Genomic DNA, 22,859 nt, shown 5'->3' with positions numbered 1-22,859 from the left:
GTCCATTGACATTTGGGGTCTCGCTCAGAAGCACCGGCTGCCGGCACCAGGATAATTTGCAGGAATCACAGCTTTCCACTTGGCGAAAGGAACCATGGCGCCAAGCCTTGGGGTGGGAAAAGGGCTCGGAATCGGGCGCTTTACACACACACACACACACACACACACCCCCGAGAGGAGGCGAAGAACAATCAGCGCTCCCGCGCCGGGAACACTTGTCGGGGTTTTGTTTTTGTTTTCTGTCCCGGGAGCGCCCATCTCCCCGTGCGGTGTTCGGCACGGCTGACTCATGACTGTTGGGCTCTTGCGGTCGGCACTCTAAGTAGGATGAGGTTTCTCCGGGGGGCGGAGCGCGCAAAATAACGCAGACATCAACACCGAGGCGGCCCCGCCGGCAGCCAGGGGTGACCGGGGTGGGTGTTCTTTGCCCTGCCCGTCACACCCTGCCCCGTGCCTCCCCACCGCCACAGCCGTCGCCGCGGGGCCCCCTCGGGCCGGCCCCGCCGCCATGGCTGCCCCTCGCGGCGGACTACGGCTCCCAGAGCCCCCCGCGGCCGCCGGCGCGAGCCCCGGCGCGGGGTCCGGCGGCACGCGCGCACGCACGCACCCACTCTCCCCCCCCCCCCCCGCACACACACACACACACACACACACACACACACACACAGAGTGCCGCGGGAGGGAGCGAGCGAGCCCGCTCTGCGCATGCGCCGGCCGCTGGCGGAGGGGCGAGGCGGGCGGAGCGCCAGCGGCGCCGCCGCCGCTATTCGCGGAGCGGCCGTACGCCGCTGCCCGTGCGTAGGGGCCGAGGCGGGCGTAGGCGCGGCGGCGGGCGCTGCGCCGTTGGCGTAGCGTTGTTGTGAATGAAGCGCGCGGCGGGGCGGGGAGGGTGACGTCAGCCTGCGAATGTCAACAATGTAGCGATTGAGGGGCGGGGGCGGCGCTGGGCCAGGGCGCGGGAGGCGGCGGCGGCGGGCGGGCGGCAGAGCCGGGCAGCAGCAGCGGCCGCGGCAGCAGCAGCACAGCAGCGCCGCCTTCTCTCCTCCGCCTCCACCGGTCGGGCTGCCACCGCCGCCGGCCCCGGGTGCCGCTCCGGCAGCGACACAGCCGCCGCGGTGCTGCTCCCCCTCCCCCCCGCCGCCCGCCCTCCCTCCGCTGCGGCTTTCTCTCCTCCTCCGGCCCCCCTGCCAGCCCTCCCCTCCTTCCCTCCCTTCCCCCTTTATTTTTCTCCGCAAGACTTTGGCTCTGGAAACAGCTGGTTCAAAGCAATCGCCATGTGATGATCGCCTGGGTCGGGTTTTTTTTTTTTCATTTGGGGGGGGGAGGGTGCAGGTTTCTGACCGCAGAGAAATACTAATAAGAATTTCCGAAACAACAGCAGCAGCAACAACAAGAGCAACCTCCCCCTTCCCCAAACCTCCTCAGCCGTAACAGCCCCCCCAGCCCCGGGCCCACTCCACCCCGCCCCATTGCCTCCCCCACCTCCCGCCCAGGCTGCAGCGAGAGGGGCGACCCCCGAAAGTTGCGCGGAGGCGAGGTGAGTGCGCCTGTTCCGCGGCTCGGCAGCCCCGCTGGGGAAGGGGAACGGGCGGGGGGGGCGAAGTTTGGGGGGAGGCTGGCCGGGCGGGGGGCAGCGTGGTTTCTCCCCTCCTTCTCCTCCTCCTCCTCTCAGGAACAGCAGCTGTTGCGCGGGGTCAGGCGGGGGGCTGCACCCCCGCCCCCGGAGCTCCGCGGGCTGTGCAGGCGCGCTTAGTGCTTATTCCTTAAAGTGGGAAATACGCACGTTGCGTAACGGGGAGTGTTCGGCGGGCGCCCAAGTGCGCGTGTGTCCGTGCGCGCTCTCCCGCTCCCCTCCGCGCCGCTCCGCACGGCCGGGAGCCCCGGGCAGCCCCTCCGCCAAGCGCCGGCCCCGCGCCTTGCCCGGCCCCGCCGCGGCCACCTGCAGCCTCCCGGGGCAGGCGGGCAGCGCGTCCCGCCGTGCCTCCCGGTGCCCCTGGTGCCGTCGGTTCGGTTCGGGATGCGAACTCCGGTAACAGTTTCTGGGATCATTAAGGCGCAGCGTGCGGGCAAGGCAGCGCGCCGCGGAGACGCTGGCTGTCATGAAAGAGGCTAAGTGTGAAACCGTGCCTCTCCTTTTGTGGAGCGGGCTATTTTGGTCATGCAGCGGGTGTCTTGCTTAAATCGCTTCAGTTGCAGTGAGATCATTGTGCCCTTGTTATTGAAGCCCCGGAGGCTCCGGAGTAAACCCCGTGTTTCAGTCTTTAATAATAAACGTGAGGCAGGGACGACGTCTGATTAAAAATACTCCTTAAGATGTTGGAAAGATTGGGAAATTACAGCGTTCCTGTTTGCTCTAGTTGAAGCCGTGTGTCAGTGTTTTCGTGATGAAAGCCCGTTTTCAGGGACTTTGGAACTGTCGCTAAACTTGTGCATATTTTAATTTTTTCTTCTGAGGCTCGAGCTGAAAACAAGTTGGGGTTTTTTTGAGCTGGGAATTGTCTGAGATTCTGCTGTAGCTGGTGGAATGCTCTGCAGTTTGGGGAGGGTGGTGATGCTTGGGTAAATTGACTTTTTCAGGTGTGTAAATACTGAATTTTGAGGTAATTGCTGAGATGAGATGGGTAGAATAAAACGATAAGGTGGTGTATTAGACTTTTGCTGCAACAGCCCCATAGACAACAGCTTTAAACCACTGTTCTAGGAGCTTTACATTTGACAAGTAGAAATAAAATTCCACCTCTCATGTGGGCTTGCTCTTTTAAAAGCCTTGTTGGCTTTTGTGTCCACCCGCTTGCCCCCTGTCACTGGGATCTGGGCAGCTGTGCAGCAAAATGGATCGGCGTCGTGCTTCCCTGCAGTGTACTGAACCTGTGCTTTCAGCATCGCTTTTCGCGTTTGACCCTCCAGCTTCAAAGGCTGTTCTGAAGGTGCTCTGCAAGGAATGGAAGGAAGCCGTGACTAATTGGAAAAGTAGAGAACTGAAAAATCAGGATCATAGGTCTAGTTTTCTTGTTAGTTTCCTCTGTAACGCTGGGCGAACCACTCAAACAGATGTATGCCAGTACACAGCTGTCAAGTGGACAAGAAAGGTCCCTAGTGATTTTGCAGGTAGGGTGGTTCTCAAGATATTTAGGTATCTTTTGTAGAAATGTTCCACAGAAGCAGAGTGTGCATTTCTGGGCAATCCTGGGCAACTCTGCTGTGAGACTTGAGGTTAAACAGCTAAAATTTTTTTGAACTTTTACCATTGTGGAGAGTAGATGGGGAAGATGCAGGCAGCAAATACATGACTAATGCACATGCCGACAGATCCTGAGTTGTTAATCAACAGCAATTGTTTATGCTGAGGTATCTCACACTGGGAAGCAGTGCTAGGACAGGTATTCCTAGTCTTTTTCTGACCCAGAGGTACATCTGGAACATCTGTTGGTGGTAATGTGCATGCTGGCAGATTGCTCTGGTGATGCAGGTGGGATGCCTTCCTCTCTTTTCCTCTTGCCTTTCAGTCATTCATTTTGCAGCAAAACATTGGCTGTTTGCTCTTCTGTGCTGGGCAGGAAGGAAAGTTAGGCATAAAACCGAGTTTATGAGGAGATTTTGGTAAATCTTTGACATTGTAAAAGTCTTCAGATACTCATTGAAATAATAAAATCTCACAAATCTCTTTCTACAAGTGCATAATAATAGACAAAGAGACCTGAAAATAAAACCCTGTAGAGATGATGTGTAGTGTGGAATATGTGGCTGAAGTTGCTTGCCTTTGCTTATTTTAAAACTTTCGTTGCTTGATTTTTCAGTTCTGAAGTGCCATAGCTGTTTTTCTTAATAAGGCTGCAGTATGGTTGCCAATTAGTTATTTTCTTTCATGTTTTCTGAAAAAAAAGGTGTTATGGAAAAAAATCAAGTGTTTTTTTTTCTTTAAGAATAGAAATAGATGTTTTGTCATTGTGTGCCTGTGACGCACACAGGCACACAATGACCCTTCGTGGGTAGGGCTTCACATATGCACAGATAAAGAGGAGACCTCTCAGACCATAGTGAAGAGAGGTTTATGGTACTATGCTGAAAAATTATATGTGTAACATTGATATATGTGAAGTAATCTTTTCAGTTGTAATCACATTTTTACGTAATAAACAGTTGGTAAAATTGAATAGCATTTTTTGTGTGACGTGAGGAGTCTCTTGGGGTTTTAATTTAGGTGGTATGAACATGTTTTATATATTCAAATCAAAATGTATGTGCCTTTTTACTCAAAGGAAGACTTTCTCAATGGCTTCTTAGTTTACACTAAGAACATACCTGTAGCGTTGAACAGGTCTGACTTAGATTTGAAGGCATGCATGCTTTTGTCTTTCATCTTCGGGTCTGAATTTTCAGCTCAGCTCATTTTGGGTGTGATAGTTGTATATCATCATTTTCTGAGTTGAGCTGTTAGGGGAAATACACTAATCATTCCATTGATGAGTTGAAGAAAATTCAGATTTAAACTTCACGCTTTCTCTAAATCTGAGTTAGTCCTGCTGCTTTCAGTGTTCCTGTGGACTATAGATGCTTTAAGAGAATGTGTAGAGAGTGTTGTTCTGATACTGCAGTTTTTTATTGATATTTGAGTAGGTGCCCAAATGATTTTGATGTGGTAGATGAATGGGCAGTAGAGTTCTACTCCCAGTAACTCCTGCAGGATTTCCGGAATAGTGCTCAAAGTACTCATTCAGGTTGTTAAAAAAAATGATCATCATTCCTTTAAATTCAGCCAAAAGATACTAACCTTGGCAGCTGTCTGAATATTACATTTATTTGAAGCTTGCATCAAGAAGATGTAAAATGTATGAATATAGCCAGCTGAGTTGCAATGTGCTCTTCTTGCTTTTCAGATAGGCAGAAACATCTTTGTAGTGGATTGAAAAGAGCACTGCATACTATGCCGCTCTTAGACTATGAATTACAATTTTAAAGCAGGCAAGCAAAGGAATGTACACAAATGCCTCTATGACCAGTGATGGACTTGCAGCTTCTAAGTTACTAGAACTAATGATCAAAGAGCAACCACGTGTTCAGAACAGGCAAATAAAAAGGAACAAGGGAATAAGTTCAGGAAAACCCTTATGCTAAAAGTTTACATGTGTGGCAGAACTTTGATCTGTCAAAAATTGGGCTCAGAAGACTCCTCTGCTCGATTGTATTGATCTTTCTGCAGAAGGAGCCACAGCAACAATCTGAAGAACACCACCTGTGCTGCACTGGCATCTCAGCAGATCAAAAGATGGGTCCCGTTTAGCTTGAAAAAGACTGTCTGTAAAAGCTCCTAGTACAGTGGGGGCTGAACTGCAGCTCCTGTGTGGGTGAGGGGGCCGCCAGGCATGCAGCCCCTCTGTGTGTAACCTCTCGGCCCTCCCTGACTTCCGTGTCTGCTCCCCCTTTGCTATTTACACCTGCTGGTAGAAACCTGCCCTCGGAGACGGCTGGGGCATTTCGGATTCAGTGCCTCAAAGGAAATGGAGAAGGAGGAGGTGGTGGTTGCAGGGGCAAGAGGCACGGGGACCTGAGCTATGCCTTTTTCTTCTTTTTAGTTTGAAAGGTGACCTAAGATGGTCAGATCCTCCCAGATTTATTCCTAAGACCTACCATTTGCATACAACTGTCTCTGCTATCTCAACTGAACAAGATGTTTGAAAAGCTATTAGGAACAAAAGACATGGGAATTTCCAGTTCATCCCTAGAAGGTATTGAAATAGAAGCCTGAAGCTTTTTTTTTTTCCCTTTTTGTCTTTTTTTTTTTCTTTTTTTTTTTTTTTCCTTTTTTCCTGAGTGTTGAAAACAATCAGCTGGGCTGTGATGGGTAGATGGGGTTTGGTGCACAGGTTCAAGAGGAGTCTCCCCACTAAGAAAAACAGGAACTGTTTGCTGCCTGTCACCACACAGGGCTTCTGGGCTGTGGAGCAGCAATTTTGTTTTTTGAAAAGAGGAAAAGCAGCTTAAATAAACAAAATGACCCTTGAGACTTAATCACAGCTACTTATTATAGCTGACATTCACTGAGGGGTTTTTTTTCTTTTTTTTTTTTTTTTTCCTTCTTTCTTTACTGATCGCTTTAAAATTTAAACCTGAACTAGGAAAACAGGAACTGTAGGTGTGGAGGTGTTCCTTCACCCCGATTTGCATGCAGGCTGTTTTTTATTTAGTGGGTAGGTGTGTTCGGTGTGTGTGAGAGCAATTGAACATGTCAGCAGTTTCTTACGAGCCGCTCTTGCTGACTCACGTGTCTGGTGCAGCTTGGAGCTACCCTGGCTATAAACTATCCACAATAGGAGGCGCGGGCAGAGACCGGCAGTGCCGAGCCGCTGTTCAAAGGTTATTTTCGGTTCTCCGGTCACTGCTTTGCTGTGGTTTTCTTCCCCAGCAACATCAAAACACACTGTCATTTTGCCAGGCTGCCATTCCTCTAGGTGCGGAGGGTAAAGTGGAAGTTCATTGTGCCGCTGCAGAGGTTGCGCTCCAAGTGCATTCTGGCGCTACTGATGTTCAGCAGGCTAAACCTCTGGGGTTTACTTTTTGTCTTTCTTTCTTTCTTTTTTTTTTTTTTTTTTTTTTTTTTTGGGGTTGTTTTTTTTTGTTTACTTTGGGGTTGGTTGGTTGGGGTTTTTTATGACTGGGATGTTACCAAAAAATCCCCCTGAGTATCTTTCTAAATTTGGGTATGGCAAGTCTAGCCTATGAATTGTGTTTTCCCTTTCCAAATGCAGGCTGTGCTGTGGAGTCTCCTACTCTCCACCCCTTTTTATGGTAGAAATCTTCTTTAAAGCCAGCAAGGAATTCTGATTAAACTTTAAAAAACCTGGTTTACCTGTGTTTAATTTTCAGAATTTTGCTATTTCTTAGTCTGGTTTTTACCTCCTGTGTGGCAGTATCACTGGCTGCTAGCATGAAAGGATTCCTTCATCTGCTCATGCTCTTGTACAACTGCTTCTTTATTTACAGACTCTATTCTGATTACTCATAAGGATCCTAAAATGATAGCTGCTGCTGACTGATGATTTTTAACTGATCTTCTTGTTGTGGGTTGTTTTTTTTTCCTTTCTTCTTTCTTTCTTAGCTGATCACAAAAGCCTTTGCAGAAGTGGAGTGAATTAGCCATCTGCAGTTCAGGATTTACTGTCAGGGAGTTTAGATTTGTAGCTGTCTTTTGTGTATTTTTCTTCTTCTTGTGGAATAGGGTGAAAAATAAGCGGTCTTTGAAAGTGTGATAAATAAAATCAGCTGCTGTAGAGCAGGGTTTAATAACAAGGTGAGTTCTTGTCACTTGTTTTGTTTTTAGTCAACTACTTTGACCAGTAATGAATAGAAAACCACACTGAGAGCTTTATAACACATGAAGAAAATGGGTGTTCTTGGTTTCCGCCAATACAAATGACTCATCAGTATCAGTAGGGTTTCTACTTCTAATAATAAAACTGTGGAAGACCTTTAAAACGTGTGGTTTTGGCCCCTACTCTTAGTGAAAGGTTGGAAAATATTACTTTGAGATTTTTTTTTTTTTTAAACTTACGGAAGATTTAGTGATTTGCTGTGATCTTGTACCATCCAAAGAAAACCTACTTATACCACTGCTTGCAGTGCGAAAGTCTTCCCCTCTCCTGTCTCCTTCTCAGCATTTTGCATTTCACCGTAGAGTGTTGCTTAGCCTCGATGTCAGAGATGCACATCTGGAAAATATAATGTATTTATGTCGAGTGGGGGAAGACTTGGCACACTACCTCCTCTTGCTGAGCTGCTGTTCTCTACCTCTTTTCCAATCTGGTAAAGAGAGGGACAGTAAGACTGCTGAGTGACCTGTATTGCTGTTTCAGCTGGGGGTCAGGGGATCTGGAGAGGAAAGTAAACAGAAAATAGGAGTTGAAACATAACTGACAACGGTAGGATGTGTCTGTCGCTACCTGGAAGGAAGCGCACATCTTCCAGTACTGAAAGTGATACTGAAAAAAGTGCAAATCAGAAAGTGATCTTTTAAATTATTTTATTTCTCTCTCTCTTAAAAAGTAATAGTTTTCAAATCCTTTTATCTTTTTGTAAAGATTCTGCGCTGTGTTCAGTGCAGTGAAGCAACCTCTAGCACATCCTGCTTTTTTTTTTTTTTTTTTTGAAGGTGTGCCTTGTAGAATGCAAGGTTATTTTGTTTCCATGTAAGCAGATCATGCCCTTCATGGTGTTACAGTATATCAAATTTTAATTCTTTTGTTCAAGGTGTAGTACCTTTAATGGTAGTCCAGTCAGTGTCTCCTGATCTGCTGCATTAATATTTAGTGTTGCTATTTGTTTTCAAGTGGCCTGTGTTGTTACAAGGTTTAAAGACTATACATGAGGCAGAGCTAGTATTTTCTTTGCTGTTAGAGTGAAAATTCCCACATTTATGAAGCCTCCATGATTACTTTCTCTGTTGTTGCAATATTTATACTAGTAAGTTATTCCTTGTAAGGATGTGATGGTTCTTTGTTTCTTCTTATTCTGTTCTAAAAGCAGAGTGTGCTTTTTAAAAAATCTGTTCAGGGGCAGATTCTCAAAATCTAGACTCATCCCAGCTCCCTCATTGTCAGCAGGCATCTTTTACCACTAAATATTTAAATATATTTATGTAGTTGGTTTGGGTTGTGCTGAAATACCTTGGATGTGTTTGTCAGTTTCTTGTGTCACCAGACTGTGATGGAGAATCTTTGTCTTGTAGCCTCTTACTGGGAGAGGTACACTGAAAATAGAGGCACAGAAGCCTGTGGAAATAAAACTTTGCAACATGTGGAAATCCAATTGTTTGTTACATGGCAACAATAGGACAGGTTTTATTATTTTCAGATGGATATAGCATAAAAGGCCAAATTCCAACTTAAAGGATTTTAGGGACAATTCTTCTTGAAGTTCACAGAAGAGTAGTTGGTAAAGACTGCAAAATAAGATGTCAGTGGTCATTCAGAGTTCAAGAGGACATAGGTCCAGCACTCTGATTCTGACTTGTCTTTAGAAAATCATGCCGACAGAAGTGTCGTGAAGGTTGGATCATGGCAAATGAATAATGCGTCTAAACCTCATTGATGTTTTGAGCTCTGCTGACTCTGAAATGGGATTTGTGTCCAAAATCACTGAAGGCTGGACCTGTGAAGGGCAGCTGACAGTGTTGCTGCTGAAATTTGGGACTGTGATTCTGCTCAGCATCTCCTCCTTGCCTTTGCTTGCCCTGGCACCTGTCTCTTCCCACAGTGGGCCAGCCCTGAGAATTAAATTGGCAGGAAATTAGTCAGCCGATGTGTAGGGTTAGTTCTGTGCATGTTAAGTTTGCTGTGGAGTCTGTCAAGAACCTGGATAATGCATCAAATTAAACTACAGCTTGGTAAAAGACTTAGAGCTGGCCATGGGACATCTGGTCCCCAAAGTGCACTGACCATCACTGCACCAGGCCCCATCTCCTGGAGATTGTTCTTGTCTTCCTCCAGCAATGTGTGGCTCTGCAGAAAACCAGTAGCAGCCTGTGCCTAGCCTAACCTATAGCTTGGCAGTAGGAACTTGCTTCCCAGGGCATGACAGGTTTGGAATATATATTTCCATCTTGTGTCTGCAACGGACAATTGAAAAAAAGTTAGAGGAAAGCAGAACTCATTTGATTGAGTCTTCGATGTTAACAAAATGCAGAAGTACTATCTCCTGCAAATGTTCAAATAACTGAAAGAGGGTAGGTTTAAATTAGATATTGGAAAGAAATTCTTTACTGTGAGGATGGTGAGGCACTGGAACAGGTTGCCCAGAGAGGCTGTGGATACCCCAAATCTGGAAGTATTCAAGGCCAAATTGGATGGAACTTAGAGCAACCTGGTCCACTGGAAGGCATCCCTGCCCATGACAGGGGGTTTGGAACTAGATAATCCGGAAGGTCGTTCCAACCCAAACTATTCTGTGATTCTATAACTATTCTAATTCCTACCTGATTCTGGCTTCTGACCTCATGCAACATGGTCATGTCACCGATCTCCCGGATGTGATGAGCTCTTGAGAATTTTAAATCTGTTGCATAGGAGGAGATGAGCAAACCTAGTGACTGTGGAGAATTTTCTGAACCATGTGGCTGCAATCCAAAACCCTTGGGTCTTCTCGCAACCTTTTATCACTCTGGGGATGATGGCAAGCAATGCTGAGTAACAAGTTCAGCAGATGACCCAAGTGACTTGAATTTACTCAGGTGAGGGAGGGAGTCTAACTTCATCCTTCAAAACAAGAGGGTGAAATTAGGAGCTGGTAGTGCCTTGTGCCACTGGGTGAGAGTAAGAGGTCCTGCTTGGCCATGTGCTTGTGCTTTGCTGAGCTGATTCAGCCTTTCAACCTAGTACACATCAATTTACCCTGGCTAATTTTCATAGGCAATTTGATGAGTAAGACCACAGGTCCAAAGAGCAGCAGAGCTAATGTGGGAAAGACAGGGGGAGCAGTGGGTGGGCAGGTTGCTGAGGGCAAACACAGATCTCCTAGATTTGCTGTCTGTAGCTTCACTCCACCAGGCTGCTAGAGCTGGATGGCTGTTGTTTGGGAGGGGGACGGCACTGCTGCCCCTTTCCTTTGTTCTTGAGCAGCACCTGGGGTCATTTTCTGCAAAGCTGAATGCTGGCTGTGCATTAGGCAAACTTTTCACCAGAACCTGAGTAGTAAAGATGAAAATGTCAGGAAACTTTGAAGGTCCTCCTTCTTCTGGGAAACCTAAATTCTGCTTCAGGTCATCTTCAGGTATCTGCTGTGCCTGAGGTACTTCTGTGTGTGGAATCTGTACCCTGCCAAGTGCTTGTGACTCAACTCGGCAATTTAACTTCATTTCCAATCCTTAATTTGTTCCTGTAATTTATTAAATGTGTATCAAGGGAAAGTGTGGAGCAGAGTTCTTACAGAAATCCAAATTAAGTGATGGTGTGAAATAATCATGAGGCATGTCAGTAAGCTAACCCCAATGTAAAACTCATGGTAAATTATGAAATCTATGCATAGTTTGTCATAGCTGGAAAATCATGGGCAATGCGAATTTAAACACTTGCAAGGAAATTTATTTGTTTGTCTTTTTCCCCTTCTTGGTCCTCTTCATTTGTCTTATTATTAGACTAAAAGTAGAGTCAGTGATTCATTCAGTAATCTCTTTCTTGGACAGTTAGTCATCTGCCAATTTGTGTTAACTTTCCACTTTGTTCAGAAAGTGAGTAATGCTTTATGCACCAACCAGCAAATTCCAAGCTTAAAAAGCTGTGAGTATCACTTAGATCGTCTCCAAACTTTCTCTAGAAATATTTTACTGTTTTCTAAGATCAAAGTGAGGTCTGCCATGTGGTGTTGTGCAGCTACAGTCCAGTTGTTTTGTCTAGCCACAGTTACTAAAGCCAAGCACAAGGTTACAAATGCAATGCACAAGTTCTGTTGTACAGCAACCCACATGTTATGTAGTCAGTGTAATGCTTCTAGTTTTTCTTCGCAAATCCTATTTTCAAGGGGTAAATGCTGCCTCCATGGTTCTCTTTCCCTGCCCTGACTGCCGTGGCTTGTTAATTTCTATTGTTTCCTACATCAACAAATTGTGATGCTATCAAGGCTAATTTAGTCAAAATAGCTTGCAAGGAAAGTAGTAATTGGTATTAGCTGCCTGCTACAAATATTTCTGGTGCTTTTCGTGATTAGTTTCGGTAGAGAAAAAATTATTGTGCTGTTGAAGTGTTATCTATATAGAACTTAAAGCTATAAAGTCTCTCTATAGAAGTGGGGTAGATATTTTGATCTCAAAGTGATGCCAGTTATTTCTGAAGATGAACACAGTACTTGATTGAATCACTTGAGAATTTAACTACTTTTTTCTTTCTTATGGAAACTGGAGTAGCATAAAGAGCAACAAGGTCAGTAATGTCACAGGAGAACTTTATAGGACCAAGTCTTTACAGTCTGCTCTAAAATAACATGAAATGGCTGACTACTGCACTCTGCAGCAAAGAAATTTGAAGTGCAGATGACACTTGAGTGCTCTGGAGAGGGTGTGCAAGGGGGTAGGGCAAGGTGGCAGTGGTAAACACGAATGCCAAAAGTGGTTTGCTTGGCCCCCCACTTTTCCTTTCTCCTTCCCCAAGTGCCTGTTTTCCTCCCCCACGATTTGGAGTCCGTTTCTTGCAGTGAAGTTGTCCTCTCTCTGACTGTCCTTTGGTATAGGTGGTTTCAGGGTTTTCCTAGTGCCACAGTTCTGTAAACAAGCAATGCAAAAGCTGGCAGAGAGGACAGAATAGCCTTTGGTTGTAGGGTCTGCAGTGTGATGGGGCCATAGAAGAGCTCTGTTGTGCTCAGCTGTTGTCAAAATAAGACAAACATGATTTGGTCTTGAGGAAAAGATAGAAGAACTTCATTTTCCCAGACTGGATTCCTAGAATCTAATTCCATTCCATGTAAATACTGAAAATATCCTGTAGCTATGTTCTAGTGTGAAGAATAAGGGCTTCTGAAAGGTTTTCCCTTCCAGTCTTAACTTTGCACATCAGCAAGTTTGGATAGTTTGGTTAAGCTTTGGACAAACAGCCATACTGGGGATGCTTATTTGAGTGCCAGCCTTTGGGATTTGCCCGTCCTGGTTACTTGCACATTTCCTAGCATCAGCAGTGTTAATGCACTCCCCACCACACACAGGATGTCGATGCCCACACTAGCATTGCTTGCAGATTTCTGATTTAAACCTTCAGAGGATTGTGAACAAGCTTGTCTGCTTGCTAGTTTTGGGGTGGAGGTGGGGGTGGCGGGGGTGGGCAGGCAGAGAAGAGCAAAGGCTGAGGTCGGTGGTGCAGCTCTCAGTTGAGTTTGGTTCACGCTGTACATGCGTGACTCAAGCAATGCCTGATTCACCGCCTGAAGGTGGCTTGGGATTTGCTTGGTGGTTTTTTGTTTGTTTCTTTAAAGTAGGAGTCCACCCAGAGGTGAGAATTAGTGCCCTTTTGTTGGACTATGAGTAAACCAGAACTGTGAGGAATGTCTTTGCTCCTAGCATTTTGCTCCAGATGTGCAGTGGTCAGTGTTGGTCAACAGACCTGGAGCACAGAACTGATGCTGGAGGAGATGGGCATCTGGCTTTCATGGGACTTTGCAGGGTTTGGGGGATTGCTTAATCGCCAGATTTGGCACTTCAGGTTGCAGGTCACCTGGATGGGGCAGAGGAGACTGCAGGATTTACAGCTGTACTTGGTAACACCTGGCACAGCTGCTTTCTTTGGCTAGTCAGAAATGGTGGGGTGAAGGAGAGATGACCAGGTGCCTGAGATCTTGTATGTGTTGAAACCCAGATAAGGGCAGTGTTGACTGTTGCAAAGCTGAAATTATATTCAGGGCATTTTTTTTCTGAGGATATATATATAGATATATATATAGATATATATATATATATATTTGGTATTGTCCCCTGCCCACTTACCATTTGTTACTTGACTGTAAAGTTCAGGCTATTCCCAGGAAGATGGGCAGCCGGTGCCATCATCCCACACAGAGAGGCGCCCAAGGATCACAGCCAGGCGAGGGATCTCCCGGGTATTTATGGAGGGGTGTCTCCTGCCCCGACTCACTCTGCAGGTGTGCTGTGCAGTCGGTTAGAGAAACCGCGAGTTGAAGGGTTCGCTGGGGTGAAACAGTTTACAAATAGTTTTCAGTGTTTGTTTTTATTTTTAACTCCCTCCCCACCCATGGGTCCCTCCCCCAGTGTATTGGCAAACGTGAAATGGCTCAGAGAGAAGATCGTTGCAGCAGAATAGGAAAAGCACCCCAAGAGTTTCCAGAGGACCTTTGGAAAACAAGTTGCTTTCCCTGCATCTTTTTTCTGCTCCTTTCTTCTTTGGGGTTTACAGGGGTAAAACTTCTTTCTCTGTGGCTGCTGGGTTTTTCAGGGCAGCGGTGATATCACATGATTTCTTTTTTTTTTTTTTTCCCTTTAAGACTGACCACTGATGAAAAGATACCTATAGCAGTGTATTTGAAGCTAGTGGATTCAGGGTGCCCTTCTGGCACCTGCAAGGAGAGCCCCCAAACCAGGTGGTGCTGCTCTGGCACCAGTTCCCAGTGTCCCCGGTAGCACGGTCCCCATGGCCAGGCATCTTCTGCAGGCATCTTCTCTCAGGCACTTGGTGTATGTCCTTTTTGCCCTAATTTTAGCTCATCGCGGGGAAGTGATCTCAACCATATAGCCGCATCTGAGCATGAGAGGAAATTTAGACATTTCTCTATTTTATTTTCCTAACCAATGTTCAATTGCTTATGGAAAATTCTGGTCAAAAGGGTAAAATTTCTTTACTGGGTGCTTAATCTCAAAACCACAGCTCCCTGTACCCAGGACACAATAGTGGTAATGCCATGCTTACAGCCTTTTTCCAGCACAATGTAGGTGTGGGTAGGTGTGCGTGCGGGGGAGAAAGGGAAAGGGCACGAATGTGATGGAGGGGGTCCCTTTTGCTCCTTGGGCTGCTTTTCTGGTTTGTTTTTTAAATTAAAAAATGAGAAAGTAATTCCGGCTTGCCCGCAGACGAGGTTAATCATAGCAGAGAGACCCGATGCCAGTACTCCATGCATGTACTTCCCCACATGTGCTGCTGGCTGCGTGCGTACTGTGCGGCTGGCACAGCATAGCTGGAATGTATGTGGGAGCATGTCTGCTTCCTCTGAGGGTGCTACAGGTGGTCGGGAAGGTGGGGGTGGAGGAGGAGATGCTGGAGGCAGGCGAGGTACGACACCCATTTCCTTTGGCGTGTGTTTTGCACTCGAAGCCGCTCCTCGCCGGCAGCCAAGCGGCTGCATGTCGCACCCGCGGTACTTTGTCTTTGCACTTACTGGAGGTTTATGACTAAGGTTGTGGTTTAATATGCCCTTTTTAGGTATGCGAAGTGTTTAAAATTATCTAGTGTTGCATTTCTTCTTTTTTCTTTTTTTTTTTTTTTTTCCCCTCCATGGCATCTTCTGCCTTTAAAAGTTTCCGTAATTTTTATAGGGCAAGCATAACTTCATTTTTAAAAGAGAAAAGAAATTTTTCCTGATTACTCATCAGCTAAGAGTATGCATTTTTGCCTTTCAAAGATCACTTTTTGAGACTAAATAATTTTATGGCTTGTAAGTTTTAAATGCCTAACACAAACTGTTGGAGAGCCTTAAAATGAAATAGAAAGCTTAAATACCTGGAGTCTGTGAGGAAACACTCTCTCTGTAGATGAGTTGCCTTTTTTTTGCAGCCGTACCCCAAGAAGCTTGGTGTTAACAGTTGCAAGTACAGATTTGTTTCCTTTTAATTTTGAAGTCTTTACTTGAGGGCTTGTAATTTTCCTGAACTGTTCAGGTGCCTCTTAATGCCTTGAATATTTGTTGAATGTATTGCATGTGGCTCATATTCCCTTACATTTCAGATGGAATGCTATAGCCCAGCAGGCTACACGGGATAAAATTGCACGTGCTAGGTTGGGAAGGAGGTGGAAATGGAAGGGAGCAGACATACACATGCACACCTTGCTGGTTGTAACATTCTTCTTTCTTAGCAGATTGTGCTGCTTTAGTGCCTGTGATTCCTTTTTTTTATTTTTTTCTTTTTTTTTTTCTCTTCATGTCCTGTACTGCCATGGAGCAGGATATAGTTTACGTACTCCTCTTTTTTTATGAAGAAAAATGTGGTTTTCCCATGAAGGTACCTGGAATATTTGGCATCAGCTTGGTTGACAGGAGCTCCAAATGCTCTGCTCCAGGGGAGCTTGAGCAAGCTGAACTGTCAAATGTAGGTATTAGATATCAGAGGTGCAGAACAGTCTTTCTGATGTTTGTGCTACATCCTGTCTCCTTGTCAACTGAGGTGGCTACTGAAGGACCCAACAGTATTTCTCTTCTGTGTGTTTGACACTTTAGAAATTGTTGTACACAGCCACGTATGTTGATGCAGAAGCCTTAAGGCTTGATACATGTTTTGAAAGGGTGCAACTGCAGGGAAATCTAATATTCCACAAAGACGTAGCAAGCTCTGTGAATCGTTACCAAAGTCACACAGAAAAAAATTAATTTAATTTGGAAAAAGGTGCTGAAAATCCCATGGCAGTGTGGCTTTAGCTTATCTCCTGCAGAAAGGCTGCAGATTTGGTGTCTTTTGTGTATTATCTCCTTTGGACTTCAGGTTGCCATTCTTTGTAATCCTACAATCCGCTTGCCAAAATCCATGTATAGATAGGTGTCCCAAATGTCCCTCCTTGAGCACTGTAGGAGCTCCAGAAGCAGCTCAAGTAGAAGGTTCCAGTCCTCTGCCAGAGGATTTTCTGCTCAGTGCTACCTTGCTGATGGTCCTGGGAGCTCAGCAACGCCTGTGGAATTAACCCGACTCAACGCTGCAGGGTGATGGATGGTCCCTGCACCAATGGAACACTCACACCTCTCGGGTAATACAGTCAGTGGGAATGGCTCCTGAATTGCTCATGAGGCAAAGACTGTGATTTAAGGGCTGTTTGCAAAAAGTAACAAGACGAGGGAGGTTGAGTTGAAATAGTCATAAATGTTATGTGCAGCTGCCAGGCTGGAATTGTTGGATTAGAAAATGAGAGAGAAAAAGATGCAAAGCCAAGAAGCATCTGAGAAAAAAATCAGGAATTATACAAAGAGTAAAAATGAGAAAACAGTCGAAGTCCAGTACTCTGTCACACTGGAAAGGGAAAGACATAATTGTTTCAAAGTAGATAATGTAGGAATTATCAGAACAGAAACCTGTTCTAATTTGCTGCTTCCTAAGTAACCTCACTTAAAAATTAGCCCAAAAAAGAGCTGCTTGCTTACAGGAAACCATGTTTTTGACTAGAAGGTACAGTAAAAAGACAGGGTGGGGCATAAATGTGCTTTATGGTATAAAACTTAAAGTCAAGGGTATGCTGCAGAGCACTGTGAGTGAATCCATGGTACTTTTCTTTCTTTTTCAAAATGAGCTCAGAAGGTATTGTGCTCTCAAGAATACCACACCAAGGTTTGAGCAGTTGAAAAAGGCGCTTAGCAGTTTCAGGGAGCTTTAAAACATTTGACTCCCTGAAATAACACAAGCAGAAGTTCAGCATATAGAACTTGCATGCTGACCAGAGGCATGGCAAATACAGTTCTGATTTATTTTATTTTTTTAGCAGTCCTGCTGGTAGATGTAAATGAAGCAGATTGAGATCTCACCATGGTTGCAAGCTGTGGCAGAAAAATTAGCACCACACTTTCCAATGGAAGCAGAACAAAAATGTAAAGTCTGCCAATTAAATTGGAAACAGCTCTTAATTTCCCCTCTCCTTCTCCTCCCACAAAGGATGAATGGCTTACTCTTCTGGATGGAACTTTGTGTAATGACTCATATTTTTGTATGGATTAGTGTGAATATGTAGGTGAGGGAGATGCTGGTATCTGAGAAACTATATATAGTGTCTGGAAGAAGTGTCCTGGAACGCGGAATAAATGAACATTTGATCTGTTTCTCATGCTGAATTAATGGAAACATAAATGCAGAATATCTTCCTCCCTTTACTCCCTTTCCTCCCAGATGCACTCATCAGATACAAAGGAGGCTTACGGTGAACAGAGAACATGCCTGTTATGATAACGGAATTAGTCACTAAAATGAGGGTATTCCCCTTGCCCGATCTGAAATACGAATGGACAAGGCACTAGGAGCCAGAACTGTGGCACTGCAGACATCAGCAATGAGCATGCTAAGTTTTGTGGTGCCCTTTGTGAGGTGGTTATTGTTCTGATTGGTTTCCAGCAAGGAAAGAAAAGCCTGTCCACCTCTTTGCACTGCACTTCTTTGGTCGCAGGACACTGGTCCGTGCCTTACGCAGCAGCTGGAGGGAAGAGCATCACACTCATTGCTCTTCTGGTGGCACTGTGGCATGCCTTGTGTTAGACTGTGTCACCATCATACCTGCTGCTGTAAAGCAATAGGTAGGGCAGCTGCATTCCTGTTTGGCTAAGCCAAAATCTCATGGCTCTGCAGTCATCTATAGCTGGTAACTTGAGCTGAAAGTATGGATTCACATGGGGCTTCTCCAGAGGACTGCCAAGTTTTCATCTCAAGGCTACTGGCTTACCCTCTCCTCTCTACACACATTTACTATGCATCCATCTGCATCAGAATAGCTTTTAATGGCAGGTCTGGGGAAGTGATTGTCTCCCTGTGCTTGGCACTGGGAAAGCCACACCTTGAATGCTGTGTTTGGTTTTGGGACCCTCACAACAAGAAGGGCTTGGTTGGGGGGCTGAAATGTGTCGACAGAAGGCTGATGTGAACAAAGCTGGTCTGAAATACATATCTTAGGAGCAGCTGAAGTTGTTCAGCCTGGAGGCTCAGGAGGGACCTTATTGCTCTTTACACCTACTTGAAAGGAGATTGTGGAGAGGTGGGGGTCAGTCTCTTCTCCCAAGTAACAAGTAGTAGAACAAGAGGAAATGGCCTCAAATTGCACCAGAGAAGGTGTAGATTGGATAACTGGAAAAATTTCTTCATGGAAAGGGTCATCAAGAATTGAACAGGCTGCCCAGGGCAGTGGGGGCTCCATCCCTTAAGGCATTTAAAAGACATGTATCTGTGGCGTTTGGGGGCATGATTATTTAGTGTTGGACTTGTTCAGTGCTGGTTTAGTGTTTGGAATTGATGATCTTAGAGGTCTTTTCCAACCTAAGCTATGCTGTGATCTGGTAAAACCCTTCTCAATGAAATGTTCAGGTTAGAGATAAAAAAGAAAAAAGACAACTTTCTTCAAAGACATTTCAAACTTAGTCATTTAGCTGTGTTTCTCATAAGTGGTAAAAGTAAGGGGTCAGTGAATTCCAGTAGAGGAGGTCAAGGAGACAGAGGAGGATGGACACGTGTTGAGCTGAAGTTGCTGCATGTACACACAATAGGATCTCCATCCTCCAGTTTTGTTTACTCTTCTTAGTCTGCAGCAATGTCACTTGGTCCTCAGCAAAAATGACCTTCCACATGGAGTCTCCATTGATGGCAAAAGCGAGAGAGAAAACTGTTCTTGCACCCTTATATGACAGTCGTACCTTAAAATTGGACCTGAACTGTCCTTGTTGAGCAGTTTACCAAAAATCTGATGTAGTTGGGTCATAATTTTTAGATTATTCACCACAACTTACTTTAGCATCTAACTGTAGGGACCATGTTTTTACATCTCAAACCTGAAGAGATGTATTGTGGTAGTGTAGCATTGTTATTAGGTAAGAAGATTGGAAAATCTGAGGTCAGTTCTGAGCTCCTGGCCTCTGCTATCCTCTGGCAGTGTGTTGCTCCTCTTCTCTGGGAGGACCCTGGCTGTGGGGTCTCCTCAGTTCTCTGCAGGAAAAAAATTCATTTTTCCTTTCAAGCAAGATGCCATGCAAGACTTACTGTCAGGGTGCCACAATACCCTGGGACCATTTTCTGGAGAAGGGGAAATGCATTTACATTAAAAACACACCAACACCACCAGCAAAAAGAAGCAGCTGCTTCTCATATAAGTGTGGGGGGGAATCCCACAGTGTCTTCAGAGAAGTAGGCTTATTTGGTCATGTGCAGTATCTCAGACCTCCCACCATCACATGTCAAGGAGGTCTGACTTCCATTATAAAACTAGTACCTGGCATGGAATAGAGTTATACTGAAGCCTTATTGCCTAGAAACCCAAACATGGACACATCCAGAATTCATGTCATTTGGTATAATTTCTTGAAAAGAGTTCAAAACTCCAGTGTTTATTTTGGATCCCCAATGCAAGGCACAGGAGGGTATTTTATGATTAATGAGCTTTTCTGCATATGTTTTTTTGTGCCTCTTGGCATTTAGAAGTCTCACTGACCTAGCTTTTTACTACATTTCTGTCTTGTTGGCATTCTCATCGGTAGTCTCTCCCGAGATGCGAGAATCTACCCTCAACCAGCCGGTCTCTCCTTGGCTGCAAGGATGCAGTCCACCACTCATGTAGCTTTTCTGTCCCATTCCTGCCATCCCTCCTTTTGTTCTCTGCTTTGGTACAAAACAATTCCTGTAACACATAAAGCCGTCATCCTCACCTCGTGAACAGGATCTGGTTATGATGGGGAGCAGCCTTATACTGGAATTTTTGGCTTAACCGAGAAGAGGTGAATTTGGGTACCAGGAGTCTGGCCACAATACTTGCTGCTCAGGGGGAGTCAGAATTTCAGCCCAGGCTGGCCCCCCTGCACACCAGGCTGGTGGTCCCAGTCACTACAGCTGCCGTGATGGCAGTGCAGACCTGTCCCACACTGAAACACTGGCCCATAGGAAGAACTGCCCTTCACCTACCTTTCTCTGCCCTCAAAAAAGGAGAAACACCGCATAAAAGCACATGGTTGCTGGTACTCACATGAGAAAGGAGTTTTTCTTCTATGGATTTGTGTGAATTTTATGGATAGGGAGGGGTTTGGCTTAGACATGGGACTGATCCTTCCTCTAAGACAGTGTGAGGAACTTCTGACATTGAAGATAAGCAATTTATCCTTTCAGATGGGAGCTTTCTCAACTGGTGGCAGCCTGTATATGGCACATCAATCACTCTGTCTCCCCTGGGGTTTGTCCCTGCAGCTGCAGACCATGTGCTTGTGTATGTTGCATTCACCAAGGAGGTGGGGGTAGTATCTAACCAGCTGTAAATCAGTGAATCACTGTAGGGGAAATGATTTCCCTTGGGCAGAGGAATGCTGTGCTGGAGCAGAGGCTGGCAGGCCCTCCAGTGGTTCAGGGAACCCATGCTACTACTCTGTGGTGGCTCACCTGGGCTGGAGAAGGGACTCCTGGTTGTCAGGTCCAAGACTGAATAAGTCTTGGGTGCTTCACAGCCACTCTGAAACCATCCATGTCATTTCCTCTGCAACTTTGACCAAGGTGTGGAGGGGCTGGGCAGGAAATGTGGGGACAGAGGGCTGGAGCATGAGCCAGTGTCTCTGTAGAGCGAGAGCAGGGAGATGGAGGACTACTGAAAAATAAGAGTGTGCTGCAGATCAGGCAATAGGTCTCCAGGGACTGGAGCATGAGAAGAGCATGCTTTTGCTTCTCTGTAAGTAGGACTTAGACTTCCTTTCCTGCCTGTCTCCTTACTCAGAGTAGTAAAAAAAAAAAGTCATCTAATCAACCTGTCAGAAGCCCTGCCTGTTGCTTCTGCCCAGCTGAAGAGGCAACCATAAGTTTTCTTTTTTTCTTGGCTGTTAATGCATGAGTGAGTTCAGTCTATACCAGTTTGTTTTGTTCACATATAGCTAGTCTATCTACATAGTAAATATTTTTTGTCTTTCTCCAAACCCTGGATACAACACACCTGCTTTTTACAGTGATAGATGTATGTTGATTTAACTAATTGTCTTAAATGCAGGAAGTCAGCAAGTAGATGGAGGATTTTAATTTCTTTGAAGCCATTCAGGAAAAGCAGCTGGATTTCTATTCTGCATATGTCCTTATTCCATCCCATGCTTGACTAGTTTGGGAAGTGCTGTGATGAGCACGTTCAATGGTGAGTTCTGTCACCTGCGTGAGTGGTTGGATGATCATCGCAGAGGCTGCAGAAGAAAGTGTGCCTGAACGTTTGGGGCAGAGAAAGTGGCTCAGCTTCATTTTTATGGAGGAAGACTTAGAGGTTTGAATGAGCTTTTTCTCTATCCTGGTGAGTAACCCAAAAGAGTGAGGCATTCCAGGATAGAAGCTATTGGAAAAAGTTGCTAGCTGACAGCCCTCTGCTTTGGGGCAAAGGCATCCTCCTCAGAGCTTGGTTTCCAGCATGGCAAGGGGAACAGAAGAGACAGGATGGGGTAGTTTTTCCTGTGATTGACTAGTGTTAGTCTTTTTGCACCTTGCCCTGAAGTTTCTGTAGCTTTATTTCCTGAAGCTGATAGTGAGGTAGATCATGAGTGTGATCTGAGAAGGCATTTTCTTGTGTACAGTATAAACTATTATACTGACAGTATTTCCTCTGAATGATGCATTTGGGAGTCTTGTAAAAAATGTAAACAAAAAGTACTACTCTGTGGGGAACACTTAGCTTCTACAGAAATGAAAATGAGCAAAACTAAATCAGTGTATTACATCCAGCAGACCACTATCCAATATCCAGTGAAATAGATAAAGGGCTAGCTGTTGATGGGAGATGCCGCATTGACCTGTGCTGATTTAGGGTCCCATCTCCTCCAAATGGAATAGAAGAGCTGTAGTGAACATTAACACAAAAGCAGCCATTCCCTGTATGGGACAGCAAAGATCATGCTTACAAGCTGTGATCCAAATAATGAAACAGTTTTCACTGTGGGTTTTTGGTGATTATTTCCTTTGCCTGGGAAGGATGTTGTTTGAAAATTGACAGCTCATAAATATGTAGTGAGGCCTTGGTGCTCCGGGCAGTATTATACTGCTCTGAAAAATGTATGGCAAAGATGTTCCAGTATGTTTCCTCTTGGATCCTGAATACAAGAAATATCATAGGGGTAGAATGGTACATCAGTACTTGTTAGTGAGATGTGGAAGATAATGTTGATTTAAAGAAATCACCCTTTGGCTGTAAATGCTTTCAGTAGGTCAAGGGGATGGCATAGTCTGGAACAGGTCACAGCATGGAGGCAAAGTGTGAACGTGACCATTAGCAATTGAGTTCAGCAAGGAAGGTATCTTGTTTTGTTCATACCTCATGGATTGTGCTTTTCATTTCTTACAAAACCCCAAACGTACCACTTTTAAAGTGTTGGACCTTTGCTTAGTAACACCATCCTTCCCAGAAAATCTATACATAATAGCATTGTTTTAGAGGGCACAAATCCTTGCTTGGGCTACAAACATGTGTTTTGGATGGGAT

At 45.3% G+C, this 22,859-nt stretch overlaps 1 protein-coding gene across 5 annotated transcripts in view; it reads left to right on the top strand.

Annotated features, from left to right (window-relative positions):
- Positions 1 to 1,155: 1,155 nt before the first annotated feature.
- The window catches only part of BACH2 (BTB domain and CNC homolog 2), a 187,962-nt gene continuing 166,258 nt past the window's right edge, over positions 1,156 to 22,859 (top strand). For all 5 annotated transcript variants that reach the window (XM_032105074.1, XM_032105077.1, XM_032105073.1 and 2 more), the window contains exon 1: positions 1,156 to 1,537. The gene's annotated coding sequence lies outside the window, so the exon portion shown is untranslated. The remainder of the gene's footprint in view (positions 1,538 to 22,859) is intronic.

Source organism: Corvus moneduloides, chromosome 3, assembly GCF_009650955.1.
Source record: "Corvus moneduloides isolate bCorMon1 chromosome 3, bCorMon1.pri, whole genome shotgun sequence".
Classification (NCBI taxonomy): Eukaryota; Metazoa; Chordata; class Aves; order Passeriformes; family Corvidae; genus Corvus; species Corvus moneduloides.
Note: the sequence above shows the minus strand (reverse complement) of the source record. Positions and strands in the feature narration are given on the sequence as shown.